Consider the following 18514-nt stretch of genomic DNA (forward strand, 5'->3'; position numbering starts at 1 on the left):
CACACACACACACACACACACACACACACACACACACACACACACACACACACACACACACACACACACACACACACTCTTCAGATGTCGGCTTTTCTCCCACCTCAGTGTGTTGGTCTTTGATAAAGACCTGTTACCAGGGCAACACAGACCTAATTCACAGGCTGAGAAGCGTCAGACACTAACCCCTGCAGGAAAGTGAGGGGAGGAGAGTAAAAAAAGAGGGGGGGAAAAGAGCAAGAGAGACAGTTAATTACAGAATGCAAATTATGTTGTCAGAACAGTAAAAAAAGTTTTGCCTGCCTTCCTGCTCCTCCTTTCAAAGCAGGTTTAATAAGCCTTGTGCACGCACACACGCACGGATGAACGCATGCATGCACATACGCACGCACACATGCTCACACACATTCCTTTTACATACACACACACACACACCTGTCAGTGGGCCCTCTGCATGAAAATGAATCTCCAAATGATGAACAGAACCATCTCTCCCCAGCCCGAGCGTGAAAGAGTCATTCACGCAAAGTAGGAAGTCACAGAAGATGCGAGGTCGAAGAAATCTCTTGTGTTGAACAACAATCGGCCCCAGGGTTACTTTAAAGTGACAGAAGTGGTGTGGGTGTTGTGCAAGCATGAGTCAGATGTCCATCTATTTATTTACGGCCATCTGTGTGTAATATGTATGCCTGATGAAAAAGTCTTCACAGGTAGTAAACTCAGGTTCTTCACTAACATCAAAGGTGAATTATCCTACCTCATTTTGCTGGGGGTGAAAGAGGAAGCAGGTGTTTACTTCATTTGTGGAACTTGTTCAAAGTGTTCATTTAGTAGGTCAAAATGAATTCATGGGCCATGACAGCTCCCACTGACACTTTCTCACGTCTACAAATCAGACATGCTTTTTGATTGGGTAAAACTTAAATGCTGTGACTTTAACTGTGTGAGAGCACTGTTCAGTCTGTTTGCCTGTTTTGGCATGGCCCTTTATTTAAAGCAAGTGTTATTTGTCAGTTTAAGTGGGTATAGATCCCTGTGTTTCTTGCAGATTTCCTGTGAAGTTAAATCAATGGAATTACATGGAGCCAGAGTCACAACCCCCATTCATCTTCCTGTACCGCCACTGGCCCCACAGACTCACTATACTTCAGTATTCACCAGCAGCCCTCTGTTCAGCAGCTCTTTAGTCTTCACAGAGCTCTGGAGAGTTGGGAACAAAAAATAAAAAGAGATAACAATTTAAGAGGAGGGGTTTGCAAACCCCCCCACCGAGCCCCTTGTCCCCCACCCTCCAGTCTACCATCCCTACACGTTATCTTAATTGTACATGACAGGCAGCTCCTAAATCCAAACAAATCAAAGAGATCAACACATTCATTTTAAATTGGCAATCCCATGCAGGCAGATAGGAATCTCTAATTACTTATGCTAATATGGAGGCGATAGAGACAGGGAGAGAAGCAGAGGGAGTGATCAAGTTAAGAGAGGCGAGGAAGATGGTTGGAGAGCTGAGGACGATGCTAATATGGAGAGGTGAGGAGGGGGGAAGAAGAGGGTTGATGAGAAGAGGTTAGGGGTGAGGAGAGAGGAGAGAAGGGGAGGAGGGGAGAGAGGGAGAGAAGCAGAGTAATAGAATAAAGGAGTGAGGAGAGAGGAGTGAAGACTAGAGAGGAGAGAAGTAGAGGGAGTTAGAGAGAGGCGGGTGAGGAGGGAAGTGAGGTGATGAGAGAGGAGTGAAGACTAGAGAGGGGAGAGAGGTGTGAGGAGAGAGGAGTGAAGACTAGAGAGGGGAGAGAGGTGTGAGGAGAGGAGTGAAGACTAGAGAGGGGAGAGAGGAGTGAGGAGAGAGGAGTGAGGAGAGAGGAGTGAGGAGAGAGGAGTGAAGACTAGAGAGGGGAGAGAGGAGTGAGGAGAGAGGAGTGAGGAGAGAGGAGAGAGGAGTGAAAATTAGAGAGGGGAGAGAGGAGTGAAGACTAGAGAGGGGAGAGAGGAGTGAAGACTAGAGAGGGGAGAGAGGAGTGAAGACTCGAGAGGGGAGAGAGGAGTGAGGAGAGAGGAGTGAGGAGAGAGGAGTGAGGAGAGAGGAGTGAAGACTAGAGAGGGGAGAGAGGAGTGAGGAGAGAGGAGTGAGGAGAGAGGAGTGAGGAGAGAGGAGTGAAGACTAGAGAGGGGAGAGAGGAGTGAAGACTAGAGAGGGGAGAGAGGAGTGAAGACTAGAGAGGGGAGAGAGGAGTGAGGAGAGAGGAGTGAGGAGTGAGGAGAGTGGAGTGAGGAGAGAGGAGTGAAGACTAGAGAGGGGAGAGAGGTGTGGGGGAGGAGAGAGAGGAGAGAAGTAGAGGGAGTTAGAGAGAGGAGTGAAGGGGAGGAGGGGAGAGAGGTGTGGGGGAGGAGAGAGAGGAGAGAAGTAGAGGGAGTTAGAGAGAGGAGTGAAGGGGAGGAGGGGAAAGAGGTGTGGGGGAGGAGAGAGAGGAGAGAAGTAGAGGGAGTTAGAGAGAGGCGGGTGAGGAGGGAAGTGAGGTGAGGAGGAAGGAGTGAGGAGAGAGGAGTGAAGAGTGGAGAGAGGGATAAGGGAGAAAAGGGAGAGGGAGAGAAGTAGAAGGAGTTAGAGAGAGGCGGGTGAGGAGGGAAGTGAGGTGAGGAGGAGGGAGTGAGGAGAGAGGAGTGAAGACTAGAGAGGGGAGAGAGGTGTGGGGGAGGAGAGAGAGGAGAGAAGTAGAGGGAGTTAGAGAGAGGCGGGTGAGGAGGGAAGTGAGGTGAGGAGGAGGGAGTGAGGAGAGAGGAGTGAAGAGTGGAGGGAGGGATAAGGGAGAAAAGGGAGAGGGAGAGAAGTAGAAGGAGTTAGAGAGAGGCGGGTGAGGAGGGAAGAGAGATGAGGAGGAGGGGGTGAGGAGAGGCGGATGTTACGTTTGGTGTATCACTGAGGGTGTATTCTAATGAAATATTAATCTTTGCGACGTAACGGCCTGACTAGAGGCAGACCTGTCTCTCCCAGCCCAGTGCAGTACAGTACAGTGAGTCCCCAGCGAGGAGTGGAGCAGAAGCCACATAGAGGTAATTACTGTTATCTCAGGCCTGCTTTATTAACATGTGTCCTCAACAGAATGAACAGAGAAGTTTAACTCGCCCTTTGGCTCAGACCTGATACCAGCCTCGATAGATTGACAGAAAATTATTACCGAACTGAAAACCAAATGGTTCTTCTTCCATTCTTATCTCACTCACTGGAAAAAGGAGAAATAAAGATATATTTTTTAAACTAACACCCACTCACACACTACCTAGGGAGATGACATCTCCTCAGATAGACAGATAGAGGAAGGAGAGAGAAGATGAAGTGCCAGGACGAAAGAAAAGAGGAGAGAAATTGAGGATAGACATAGGAAAGAGAGAGAGAATAGGAAGCAGATGGAAAAGAATAGGGGAAGAGAGGACGGTACGAGATGGAGAGAGAGACGTGGAGAGAGGAGAGGATGGAGATTAACAAAGAGATCTTGCTGCTGTAGAGACGAGAGAGAGAGTAGATGGAGAGAGGAAATCATAGAGATAGAGAATAAGAGGGAAACCGTAGAGAAAGCACATATTGGGTCTTGTCTGTACCAACAGCCAGTAATTACACGCCAATCATCCTCCCGCAGGCCAGCGTGGGGATTAACTAAGCAGGGAAATGGTGGGAAATGTTCTATTAAAAAATGTATTAAATAACCAATACTATTTCCCCTTCCAGTGGGAGCATTGAAGGGGCAGCAGATGGATTGGTTGAGGTGGTCCACCATTGGGAGCAACGACAGGGCGGAAGTGGATTGGTCGACCTATGGGCGCAAATCGGATTGGATGTGGTCGCCCACCATTGGGAGCAACGGCAGGGCTGGAAGTGGATTGGTCGATTTAGGGGCGCAAATTGGATTGGATGTGGTGGTCCACAATTGGGAGTGTGGGAGGGGCGGGAAACAGATTGGAAGTGGTTGGCCAGTGTGAGCATCGGAGGGGCGGGAACTTGATTGGTGGTCCACCATTTGGAACATTGAAGGTATGGGAACTGGATTGAATGTAATGGCAGTCTATCATGGGCATCTAAATGGATAACATTGGCTGGATTGGTTGTGCTGGTTGGTCTTTTGAAGTAAAAATAAGAAAAGGCTGGGCTGATTTTAAACTGGCTGGCCAATTGCTTTGAGACTGCAGCAACCAAATGTATCTATTGAGGTTGCTCCTGCAGGTCGAGACAGTGTTTTGTGGTGTTATTTTGAAGGTTTGTATAGGCGAGGGTGAAACTCATTGACCTGTGGCCAGCACCACATCTCAGTGTGTAAATAGAAAACACCATTTAGCTATTGTACCACTACCTACCAGTATGATGCCCTGTCAGACAGAGACCCAGGTCTGATTCTGCCCTGCGGTATGATGGGAAATGTCAGCTATGATAACACCTTTTCAGAGGAGAAGAAACCACATCTGATTGGTGATGCAGTCCATATATCTGCTACATGATCTATCTGTCAAGGCCTTCACCCACAGAATAATACCCAGCAGACATACATCACACTTCTGTTAGCATAAGGTCAGGTGTCCATCAAATGGCTGAAAAACACTGGTTGGTGTGATTAAAACCATGCATGTTTGACCTGACAAAGATCCATTGTGGAGCAAAACATTGTCACAATTAAAATGTGGTATTAGGAGTTGAATATAGTGTGCAGGCCTTTTTGTCCTTGACCATGATCTAACCACTAAAAGGTTTAATTATGAACACTGAGTTGGTCTTTCTCTGAATGAGCAGGTGGAAGACAGCCCTTTGGGGCAGCCATACTCAGAGCTCTGACACCTCCTTGCAGTAGCAAGGTGACCCTGAGACGCCTCTCTGTGACAACATGTAACCTCCCCAGTATCTAATGTACACGTTGAGAACCCAGTGCCCACGTATTAACCAATCCATTATGATCCTCATCACCGTGGCGACAGGTCGTCAGACTGGCCCTGGAAAGGCGTTATTAAACCAGGTAATTGCCGAATAATTAGACCCGTTGTTTGTTGGCACGTCACTGGTGTATGTTAATGCCTTTCTGCCCACCCCACAGCGTGATTTATGACTCCATAATTTATATCACACACACTTTCTCGCACACACACACACTCTACCACTCTAATCACGTTTTCTCGGCCCCCATTACTGCAGCTCCATTAATGGCAGAGCTGAATGGTGTTGGTGGAAGACGTTTGAGAGAAAAATTATACAAAGACAAAGGAGATAAAACCTGCTTGATTTGTGTTTGTTTCCTGAATGTATTGTGACCAAATGTTATTTGTTCTTCTGCTTATAAAGTGAAGAGCGCATATTGTACTTTTTAGATCAAATAAATGAATGTACAGGGTGCTTTTCTCAACCCCAGACCTTGACATTCCATAGCAATGTCCTTTCTTTCTCTCATTTCTGTCTTTTCTTCGTTCTTTCTTTCTCATATTGACGTGTCTTGTGTGGGTGACTCATGTGTACAATAGAGATATTTTGACCATAAGATCTCCATGAATCCAAGTATGAATGAATGTACCTGAGCAGCATATCCAATAGTCTATTCAATTACTGAATGCTGTATATGAATGTACAACAACTGACAGGAAGGACATTGCTAGGTCATTAAAGAATGTAGCCTCCTGAACGGCAGATAGAAAATATGTCATTTTATAGTACAGCTCTAATGACAGGTGCAGTCCTCCCTCTTGTTAAATGTAGACAATTACAGGTATTTCTCTTTTTACCTGGAGCTTCCACAGCTCAATTTGAGAGCTGGTTTTAGAAGAGAGAGCATCATTCAAATCATATTGCTGTCCTCTTTCTCTTTTCCGTCATCTTCACTCTTCTACTATGAGATACAGCCCACTTTTCTTATTACGCACCAATCATCTTCTACTATGAGATACAGCCCACTTTTCTTATTACGCACCAATCATCTTCTACTATGAGATACAGCCCACTTTTCTTATTACGCACCAATCATCTTCTACTATGAGATACAGTCCACTTTTCTTATTAAGCACCAATCATCTTCTACTATGAGATGCAGTCCCCTTTTCTTATTACGCACCAATCATCTTCTACTATGAGATACAGCCCACTTTTCTTATTAAGCACCAATCATCTTCTACTATGAGATACAGCCCACTTTTCTTATTACGCACCAATCATCTTCTACTATGAGATACAGCCCACTTTTCTTATTACGCACCAATCATCTCCTACTATGAGATACAGCCCACTTTTCTTATTACGCACCAATCATCTTCTACTATGAGATACAGCCCACTTTTCTTATTACGCACCAATCATCTTCTACTAGTCCAATTTTCTTATTATGCACCAATCATCTTCTACTAGTCCACTTTTCTTATTATGCACCAATCATCTCCTACTAGCCCACTTTTCTTATTAAGCACCAATCATCTTCTACTAGTCCAATTTTCTTATTAAGCACCAATCATCTTTTACTAGTCCACTTTTCTTATTACGCACCAATCATCTCCTACTATGAGATACAGCCCACAGCACCAATCATCTTCTACTATGAGATACAGCCCACTTTTCTTATTACGCACCAATCATCTTTTAATGCTTAAAAACAACTTAAACTTCAACCAGTAAAATGGCTGGCAAAATTTTGTTACAGCATATATCAATGACCGTTAGCATTCTAGCGAATACAATTGCTGCATCCATCCAAGTATGAATGAATGTACCTGAGCAGCATATCCAATAGTCTATTCAATTACTGAATGCTGTATATGAATGTACAACAACTGACAGGAAGGACATTGCTAGGTCATTAAAGAATGTAGCCTCCTGAACGGCAGATAGAAAATTCTTGTTAAATGTAGACAATTACAGGTATTTCTCTTTTTACCTGGAGCTTCCACAGCTCAATTTGAGAGCACCAATCATCTTACTATGAGATACAGCCCACTTTTCTTATTACGCACCAATCATCTTCTACTATGAGATACAGTCCACTTTTCTTATTAAGCACCAATCATCTTCTACTATGAGATGCAGTCCCCTTTTCTTATTACGCACCAATCATCTTCTACTATGAGATACAGCCCACTTTTCTTATTACGCACCAATCATCTCCTACTATGAGATACAGCCCACTTTTCTTATTACGCACCAATCATCTTCTACTATGAGATACAGCCCACTTTTCTTATTACGCACCAATCATCTTCTACTAGTCCAATTTTCTTATTATGCACCAATCATCTTCTACTAGTCCACTTTTCTTATTATGCACCAATCATCTCCTACTAGCCCACTTTTCTTATTAAGCACCAATCATCTTCTACTAGTCCAATTTTCTTATTAAGCACCAATCATCTTTTACTAGTCCACTTTTCTTATTAAGCACCAATCATCTTCTACTATGAGATACAGCCCACTTTTCTTATTACGCACCAATCATCTTCTACTATGAGATACAGCCCACTTTTCTTATTATGCACCAATCATCTTCTACTATGAGATACAGCCCACGTTTCTTATTAAGCACCAATCATCTTCTACTATGAGATACAGCCCACTTTTCTTATTACGCACCAATCATCTTCTACTATGAGATACAGCCCACTTTTCTTATTATGCACCAATCATCTTCTACTATGAGATACAGCCCACGTTTCTTATTATGCACCAATCATCTTCTACTCGTCCACTTTTCTTATTATGCACCAATCATCTTCTACTAGTCCACTTTTCTTATTAAGCACCAATCATCTTCTACTATGAGATACAGCCCACGTTTCTTATTAAGCACCAATCATCTTCTACTATGAGATACAGCCCACTTTTCTTATTACGCACCAATCATCTTCTACTATGAGATACAGCCCACTTTTCTTATTATGCACCAATCATCTTCTACTATGAGATACAGCCCACGTTTCTTATTATGCACCAATCATCTCCTACTCGTCCACTTTTCTTATTATGCACCAATCATCTTCTACTAGTCCACTTTTCTTATTAAGCATCAATCATCTTCTACTAGTCCACTTTTCTTATTAAGCACCAATCATCTTCTACTAGTCCACTTTTCTTATTAAGCACCAATCATCTTCTACTAGTCCACTTTTCTTATTAAGCACCAATCATCTTCTACTAGTCCATTTTTCTTATTACGCACCAATCATCTTCTACTATGAGATACAGCCCACTTTTCTTATTATGCACCAATCATCTTCTACTATGAGATACAGCCCACGTTTCTTATTATGCACCAATCATCTCCTACTCGTCCACTTTTCTTATTATGCACCAATCATCTTCTACTAGTCCACTTTTCTTATTAAGCACCAATCATCTTCTACTAGTCCACTTTTCTTATTAAGCACCAATCATCTTCTACTAGTCCACTTTTCTTATTAAGCACCAATCATCTTCTACTAGTCCACTTTTCTTATTAAGCACCAATCATCTTCTACTAGTCCACTTTTCTTACTACGCACCAATCATCTTCTACTAGTCCATTTTTCTTATTATGCACCAATCATCTTCTACTAGTCCACTTTTCTTATTACGCACCAATCATCTTCTACTAGTCCATTTTTCTTATTATGCACCAATCATCTTCTACTAGTCCACTTTTCTTACTACGCACCAATCATCTTCTACTAGTCCACTTTTCTTATTACGCACCAATCATCTTCTACTAGTCCACTTTTCTTATTAAGCACCAATCATCTTCTACTAGTCCACTTTTCTTATTAAGCACCAATCATCTTCTACTAGTCCACTTTTCTTATTACGCACCAATCATCTTCTACTAGTCCACTTTTCTTATTACGCACCAATCATCTTCTACTAGTCCACTTTTCTTATTAAGCACCAATCATCTTCTACTAGTCCACTTTTCTTATTACGCACCAATCATCTTCTACTAGTCCACTTTTCTTATTAAGCACCAATCATCTTCTACTAGTCCACTTTTCTTATTAAGCACCAATCATTGTTGTCCTTTTCTTTTTCCCACTCCACCTCCACCTATTCCCATTCCTTATACTTTATCATGAACTCTGGATTTAAACCCTAGAGATTCAGTCCAATTTCCAGACATTATTTTCCAGTACAATGATAAATAGACCCCTTTGTGTGTTTGTAAACGAGGGCAATGCGTGTCATGTTGGTGGCAGAATACGGGAGTTCTCAAAGAGCGCCGGGGAAAACAAGCCTCCATTTACATGTTGCTAATAAATGCATTTCACAATACCTCTGGATTATAATTGGTATTTAAGGCTCGTAATAATGTCCTGCTTAACTGCAATAGACTTAAAAACAACTTAAACTTCAACCAGTAAAATGGCTTTTTGGCAAAATTTTGTTACAGCATATATCAATGACCGTTAGCATTCTAGCGAATACAATTGCTGCATCCAAAATGGGTATTTTGCAAAGATGATAACCAAATATAATGTTAGCAAATGTTCAAGCAAGTGTAGGCTTTGTTAAATAGAGGCAGATGGGATGGTGATTTTCTGCATCCTTGATGCACACACAGCCGTATATATTTTTCTAATTGATAACAGCATTGATGACTGTAGTTAGTTAGTACTGCTGTTTTTACCAGAATATAAGGCAGTAAGGGGCAGAGCAGAATAGATATAAAAGAAAATCTGACAATCAAGTGGGCATATGATTGCACCTATATGCACAATATTCATCTTTCTCACTATTGCACAGACATAGAATGGACTCACTGTGGCTGGCAGTTCTGTAATAACTACACCACAGACATAGACCGGCCTCACTGTGGCTGGCAGCTTGCACAGACATAGACCGGCCTCACTGTGGCTGGCAGCTCTGTAATAACCCTACACCACAGACATAGACCGGCCTCACTGTGGCTGGCAGCTCTGTAATAACCCAACACCACAGACATAGACCGACCTCACTGTGGCTGGCAGCTCTGTAATAACCCTACACCACAGACATAGACCGGCCTCACTGTGGCTGGCAGTTCTGTAATAACTACACCACAGACATAGACCGGCCTCACTGTGGCTGGCAGCTCTGTAATAACCCTACACCACAGACATAGACCGACCTCACTGTGGCTGGCAGTTCTGTAATAACTACACCACAGACATAGACCGACCTCACTGTGGCTGGCAGTTCTGTAATAACTACACCACAGACATAGACCGACCTCACTGTGGCTGGCAGCTCTGTAATAACCCAACACCACAGACATAGACCGACCTCACTGTGGCTGGCAGCTCTGTAATAACCCAACACCACAGACATAGACCGGCCTCACTGTGGCTGGCAGCTCTGTAATAACTACACCACAGACATAGACCGACCTCACTGTGGCTGGCAGCTCTGTAATAACTACACCACAGACATAGACCGGCCTCACTGTGGCTGGCAGCTCTGTAATAACTACACCACAGACATAGACCGGCCTCACTGTGGCTGGCAGTTCTGTAATAACCCAACACCACAGACATAGACCGGCCTCACTGTGGCTGGCAGCTCTGTAATAACCCAACACCACAGACATAGACCGGCCTCACTGTGGCTGGCAGCTCTGTAATAACTACACCACAGACATAGACCGGCCTCACTGTGGCTGGCAGCTCTGTAATAACTACACCACAGACATAGACCGGCCTCACTGTGGCTGGCAGCTCTGTAATAACCCAACACCACAGACATAGACCGACCTCACTGTGGCTGGCAGCTCTGTAATAACTACACCACAGACATAGACCGGCCTCACTGTGGCTGGCAGTTCTGTAATAACCCAACACCACAGACATAGACCGACCTCACTGTGGCTGGCAGCTCTGTAATAACTACACCACAGACATAGACCGGCCTCACTGTGGCTGGCAGCTCTGTAATAACTACACCACAGACATAGACCGACCTCACTGTGGCTGGCAGCTCTGTAATAATCCAACACCACAGACATAGACCGGCCTCACTGTGGCTGGCAGCTCTGTAATAACCCAACACCACAGACATAGACCGGCCTCACTGTGGCTGGCAGCTCTGTAATAACCCGACACCACAGATATAGACTGGCCTCACTGTGGCTGGCAGCTACGTAATAACTCAACACCACAGACATACTGTAGACCGGCCTCACTGTGGCTGGCAGCTCTGTAATAACTACACCACAGACATAGACCGACCTCACTGTGGCTGGCAGTTCTGTAATAACTACACCACAGACATAGACCGACCTCACTGTGGCTGGCAGCTCTGTAATAATCCAACACCACAGACATAGACCGACCTCACTGTGGCTGGCAGCTCTGTAATAATCCAACACCACAGACATAGACCGGCCTCACTGTGGCTGGCAGTTCTGTAATAACCCAACACCACAGACATAGACCGGCCTCACTGTGGCTGGCAGCTCTGTAATAACCCAACACCACAGACATAGACCGGCCTCACTGTGGCTGGCAGCTCTGTAATAACTACACCACAGACATAGACCGACCTCACTGTGGCTGGCAGCTCTGTAATAACCCAACACCACAGACATAGACCGACCTCACTGTGGCTGGCAGTTCTGTAATAACCCAACACCACAGACATAGACCGGCCTCACTGTGGCTGGCAGTTCTGTAATAACCCAACACCACAGACATAGACCGGCCTCACTGTGGCTGGCAGCTCTGTAATAACCCAACACCACAGACATAGACCGACCTCACTGTGGCTGGCAGCTCTGTAATAACCCAACACCACAGACATAGACCGGCCTCACTGTGGCTGGCAGTTCTGTAATAACTACACCACAGACATAGACCGGCCTCACTGTGGCTAGCAGCTCTGTAATAACCCAACACCACAGACATAGACCGGCCTCACTGTGGCTGGCAGCTCTGTAATAACCCAACACCACAGACATAGACCGGCCTCACTGTGGCTGGCAGCTCTGTAATAACTACACCACAGACATAGACCGACCTCACTGTGGCTGGCAGCTCTGTAATAACTACACCACAGACATAGACCGGCCTCACTGTGGCTGGCAGCTCTGTAATAACTACACCACAGACATAGACCGGCCTCACTGTGGCTGGCAGTTCTGTAATAACCCAACACCACAGACATAGACCGGCCTCACTGTGGCTGGCAGCTCTGTAATAACCCAACACCACAGACATAGACCGGCCTCACTGTGGCTGGCAGCTCTGTAATAACTACACCACAGACATAGACCGGCCTCACTGTGGCTGGCAGTTCTGTAATAACCCAACACCACAGACATAGACCGACCTCACTGTGGCTGGCAGCTCTGTAATAACTACACCACAGACATAGACCGGCCTCACTGTGGCTGGCAGCTCTGTAATAATCCAACACCACAGACATAGACCGGCCTCACTGTGGCTGGCAGCTCTGTAATAACTACACCACAGACATAGACCGACCTCACTGTGGCTGGCAGTTCTGTAATAACTACACCACAGACATAGACCGACCTCACTGTGGCTGGCAGCTCTGTAATAATCCAACACCACAGACATAGACCGACCTCACTGTGGCTGGCAGCTCTGTAATAACCCAACACCACAGACATAGACCGGCCTCACTGTGGCTGGCAGCTCTGTAATAACCCAACACCACAGACATAGACCGGCCTCACTGTGGCTGGCAGCTCTGTAATAACTACACCACAGACATAGACCGACCTCACTGTGGCTGGCAGCTCTGTAATAACCCAACACCACAGACATAGACCGACCTCACTGTGGCTGGCAGCTCTGTAATAACCCAACACCACAGACATAGACCGGCCTCACTGTGGCTGGCAGTTCTGTAATAACCCAACACCACAGACATAGACCGGCCTCACTGTGGCTGGCAGCTCTGTAATAACCCAACACCACAGACATAGACCGACCTCACTGTGGCTGGCAGCTCTGTAATAACCCAACACCACAGACATAGACCGGCCTCACTGTGGCTGGCAGTTCTGTAATAACTACACCACAGACATAGACCGGCCTCACTGTGGCTGGCAGCTCTGTAATAACTACACCACAGACATAGACCGGCCTCACTGTGGCTGGCAGCTCTGTAATAACCCAACACCACAGACATAGACCGGCCTCACTGTGGCTGGCAGCTCTGTAATAACCCAACACCACAGACATAGACCGGCCTCACTGTGGCTGGCAGCTCTGTAATAACTCAACACCACATACATAGACCGGCCTCACTGTGGCTGGCAGCTCTGTAATAACCCAACACCACAGACATAGACCGGCCTCACTGTGGCTGGCAGCTCTGTAATAACCCGACACCACAGATATAGACTGGCCTCACTGTGGCTGGCAGCTACGTAATAACTCAACACCACAGACATACTGTAGACCGGCCTCACTGTGGCTGGCAGCTCTGTAATAACTACACCACAGACATAGACCGACCTCACTGTGGCTGGCAGCTCTGTAATAACTACACCACAGACATAGACCGACCTCACTGTGGCTGGCAGCTCTGTAATAACCCAACACCACAGACATAGACCGACCTCACTGTGGCTGGCAGCTCTGTAATAACCCAACACCACAGACATAGACCGGCCTCACTGTGGCTGGCAGCTCTGTAATAACTACACCACAGACATAGACCGACCTCACTGTGGCTGGCAGCTCTGTAATAACCCAACACCACAGACATAGACCGACCTCACTGTGGCTGGCAGCTCTGTAATAACCCAACACCACAGACATAGACCGGTCTCACTGTGGCTGGCAGCTCTGTAATAACCCAACACCACAGACATAGACCGGCCTCACTGTGGCTGGCAGCTCTGTAATAACCCAACACCACAGACATAGACCGGCCTCACTGTGGCTGGCAGCTCTGTAATAACCCTACACCACAGACATAGACAGGCTGCTGCCCCCGCCACCCAGGGGCCTGATGGGTAGAGGACCTGTCGGAGTGTCCCTTGCTGGAGGGCAATAGGAGTCAGTCAGTCTTCAGCCAGGTACAGTACCTCAGACACCAGGCTCCAGACCCACAGCAGAGCAGTCAGGATAGGTACAGTACCTCAGACACCAGGCTCCAGACCCACAGCAGAGCAGGCAGGATAGGTACAGTACCTCAGACACCAGGCTCCTGACCCACAGCAGAGCAGGCAGGATAGGCACAGTACCTCAGACACCAGGCTCCAGCCCCACAATAGAGCAGGCAGGATAGGTACAGTTCCTCAGACACCAGGCTCCAGACCCACTGCAGAGCAGGTAGGATAGGTACAGTACCTCAGACACCAGGCTCCAGACCCACTGCAGAGCAGGCAGGATAGGTACAGTACCTCTGACACCAGGCTCCAGACCCACAGCAGAGCAGGCAGTATAGGTACAGTACCCCTGACACCAGGCTCCAGACCCACAACAGAGCAGGCAGGATAGGTACAGTACCTCAGACACCAGGCTCCAGACCCACTGTAGAGCAGGCAGGATAGGTACAGTACCTCAGACACCAGGCTCCAGACCCACAGCAGAGCAGGCAGGATAGGTACAGTACCTCAGACACCAGGCTCCAGACCCACAGCAGAGCAGGCAGGATAGGTACAGTACCTCAGACACCAGGCTCCAGACCCACAGCAGAGCAGGCAGGATAGGCACAGTACCTCAGACACCAGGCTCCAGACCCACAGCAGAGCAGGCAGGATAGGTACAGTACCTCAGACACCAGGCTCCAGACCCATAGCAGAGCAGTCAGGATAGGTTTGGCACTGTCATTATTATTACAGAGGGTCTCACGGGTCTCGCCTCACCTATAGTGGTGCAAGGAGAGGAAGGGAAGCTGGCAGCAATATGGCTTTTCCATTTCATGGCTCTATGTGGGGGTTTTATTATTACAGTATTATTATTATACAAATACACAGATCCAGAGACATGTTGTATCTGTATATGACTCCGGGACAGATATATTTGGCTCACAGTAGATCAGTGATTGTCTCCATGTCTCCAGTTCCGGAACGGATTCATTCATTACTCCACTGAGGATATGACAGTAATGCAATTTCATATTTAATCATATATTGTCCTGTAGGTGTACAGTATGTGCTGTATAAACCACAGGAGGCTGCTGAGGGGAGGATGGCTTATAATAATGGCTGGAATGGAGTGAATTAAATGGTATAAAACACATGGTTTCCATGTGCTTGATGAGTCTGATACCATTCCAATTATTCCCTTCCAGCCATTACTATGAGCCTGTCCTCCCCAATTAAGGTGATCCTGATTTACTGTCTGATTTAATAACGAGAACACACACACACACACACACACACACACTGTACCACACCTTCTCCAACGCACTGCCGGCTGACTTTCTTTACGCCAACCTTATATTACGTGGATAAACAACAAGTTCTCATATTCTTGTGCCACGTTTACGTGCTAGTCGGAACTCTGAAATGTCCGACCTGCTAACTGTTTGAACGCGGCACGTGTATAACTAGAACCAGTTAGCATGTCGGAAATGTAAGACTTTCCTAGTTCCAACTAGCGCTGCAGAAGTTAAGTCCCGAAGAAGGTCAGTTTCTGCAATACCCCAAATTGAGCAGTCCACTGAACATCCAGATTATCAAACCAGACTTTGACTATCCTCTGCACCTCCAGTAGTCCTCTGGGGCTTTTGAATGGAGTGGAAACCTGCTCACTCTCTATGGTTCTGGTGCACTGTTAACCTCAGGGTTCTCATTCCAAATCTCTAGACACTACAGCCGACAAGTGCTAGACCTCCGAGTTCAGGAAGTGAATTGACAAGCATTTTAGGATCCTTAGAATTTTACCATCAAGTAATGTGTTGCATAAGAGTTCTGAATGCATAGTGAAACCTTAGATGAGGCAGATTCACTGTTAGCCATCCAGCTATGATAAGACTGGTCAGAGTCCAGTATTCAGAGAGAGAACCAAAAATGAGACAGAGCAACCAAGCATACTTCTTAAAATGAAAACCCCTAAGGTTTCTGATATGATATGATATGTGATATATGATATATGATATATGATATGTGATATATGATACCCAGTAGTGGCACCTTCACCATGGTCCCTGAGGACCGAATGTCTTATCTGTCTGTATGAATGAACAGTGCACAGTGAGCTCTTCTGTCCTCCCTCTTTTCCCCCACCCCTCCTACCAGGTTCTCATCAGAACAACACAGCTTGAGGAGACAAAGGAAGCGCTTGGAGGACAGTGAAACTCTTCATTAACCTGTAGTATTTGCATGAATAACTATTTTCGAGTGGTGTCTGCCACTGTCCACTCTCTACCTTCATGCGACAGGCCTAGTCGACTGTGGGCACTGGCAGGTCATTCTTCAACATTTACTCTCTCTATTAATATATATATGTGAGAGAGAGAGAGAGCTTTCTTTCCATTCAAGCAACCAAATTTGAGGGGGGGGGGATAGTCCTTTGTCAGAAACCTGGTGCAATGTATTGCTGGGAAGTTTTGTATTGAAGACATGAAGGAAACGCACTTAATCATCCCTAGTATAGTGCACTACAACTGTTGATCTGATCCCTGGTGTTGGGAGTGAACGCGGTGAATCTGTAAAAGCAACAGAGTGACAGAGATTGGTCTGCAGTCTCCAGTATCTGTCAAATTGGTCTGGTGAACACACCCACCCATGGGGAGAGCCAATCATCCTCTTTGACGAGAAAGAAGGGAAAAGGGGAAAGAATGGGAGGAGAGGCTGTGATTCCAAGTTAGAGTCCACTACTCACACTCTCCCACTTCCTCTCTCCTTCCTCTCTCTCACTCACACACATACACATACACACACACCAACCACCCCCAAACTCTTCTCTGCTCATGTGTGAAATGAGCAAGGGTCTTATCTCTTGGAAACACACGACTGAGCCAGAGGACAGGGAGAGAGAGGGAGACAGACAGCAGGATGGGAAGAGAGCAGGAAGGGAAAAGGAACGAGGGAGAGACAGAGAAAGGAAATGAAAGTTTCTCATGGTCTGCACACTGATGACTGGAGAATCTGGTCTGGTACAGACTCTGGAACTCTGGACATTGCCAAGGCTTACTGGCCAGTCTGAAATAACCCTGTTTCGCCCTGCCTACTGTTAATGTAGTTAGTTAGGGTGTTTGTCTTGTATCTAAGGCCTGTCTGGGGAGGTTGTTTTTCTCAACATTATATGCATAAATCAGGACTGAGTTATGTATAGTCATTAAATAGTCATTATGTCCCTGAAATTCTAATTAAGCACCCTTGTTTTCAGTACTCCAGCATCCTACCCATGCGAGGATAATGACACTGAGCCTTTTTCTGAAATGTTTTATGAGATTTGAGAACACAATGGGAAGGATCTTAGACCATTCCTCCATACAGAATGGTCAGATGACATGATAATAGAGCTATTTGGCCACACACACCAGTGTGGGTTTGTGGCCCTTGTTAAGGTCGATGGCATCATGAACTTTACCAGGAACCTAACAGGACATTTTTGCCAAAAAAACTGGTTGCCTCAGCCAGGAGGCTGACACTTGGCCGCAAGTGGATCTTCCAACAAGCCAATAACCCCAAACACGAATCAAAATCCACAAAGAAATGGTTAATTGACTACAAAATCTAAATTTTGCAATGGCCATCTCAGTCTCCGCATTTCATCCCCATTGAAAACCTGTGGTTTGAATTGAAGAGGCTAGTCCATAAGAGCAGAAAGACCATGCCACACAGCCAGGAGTGGTGGGTGCGGAGTCAAGTGCAGAGAGCAGAGGATAATGGGAAAAACCAAACTTTATTACGGTATCCAACAGTAATGCCAAAATGACAAGCAAAAACAAATATGTCCAACCCAAAACTGGACACCAAACAGTCAGTGAACATAACACGCAACCAACCTAGACTAACAGAGAACAAGCCCGCACAAAGGAGGAGGAAGACTGTGGCAGCACTGGACAGGCGGGAGCACCTGTATGAAGGAGACGGAGAGATAGCCTGGTGCGGGGGTCTGCCACCGGAGGGCTGGTGCGTGGAGGTGGCACCGGATAGACCGGACCGTGAAGGCGCACTGAAGGTCTCGAGCACCGAGCCTGCCCAACCCTACCTGGCTGAATGCTCCCCGTAGCCAGGCTAGTGCGGCGAGGTGGAATAGCCCGCACTGGGCTGTGCTGGCGAACCGGGGACAGCATGCGTAGGGTTGGTGCCATGTACCCCGGCCCGAGGAGACGCACTGGAGACCAGATGCGCTGAGCCGGCTTCATGGCAGCTGGCTCGATGCCCACTCTAGCCCGGCCGATACGAGGCGCTGCTATGTACCGCACTGGGCGCCTCACCGGTCCCTCTCTCTCCACGGTAAGCACGGGGAGCTGGAGCAGGTCTCCTACCTGACTTCACCACACTCCTCGTGTGCAGCCCCCCAATAAATGTTTGGGGCTGCCTCTCGGGCTTCCAACCGCGCTGCCGTGCTGCCTCCTCATACCACCTCCTCTTGGCTTTCGCTGCCTCCAGCTCTGCCTTGGGGCGGC

This window comes from Oncorhynchus clarkii, chromosome 2, assembly GCF_045791955.1.
Source record: "Oncorhynchus clarkii lewisi isolate Uvic-CL-2024 chromosome 2, UVic_Ocla_1.0, whole genome shotgun sequence".
Taxonomy (NCBI): Eukaryota; Metazoa; Chordata; class Actinopteri; order Salmoniformes; family Salmonidae; genus Oncorhynchus; species Oncorhynchus clarkii.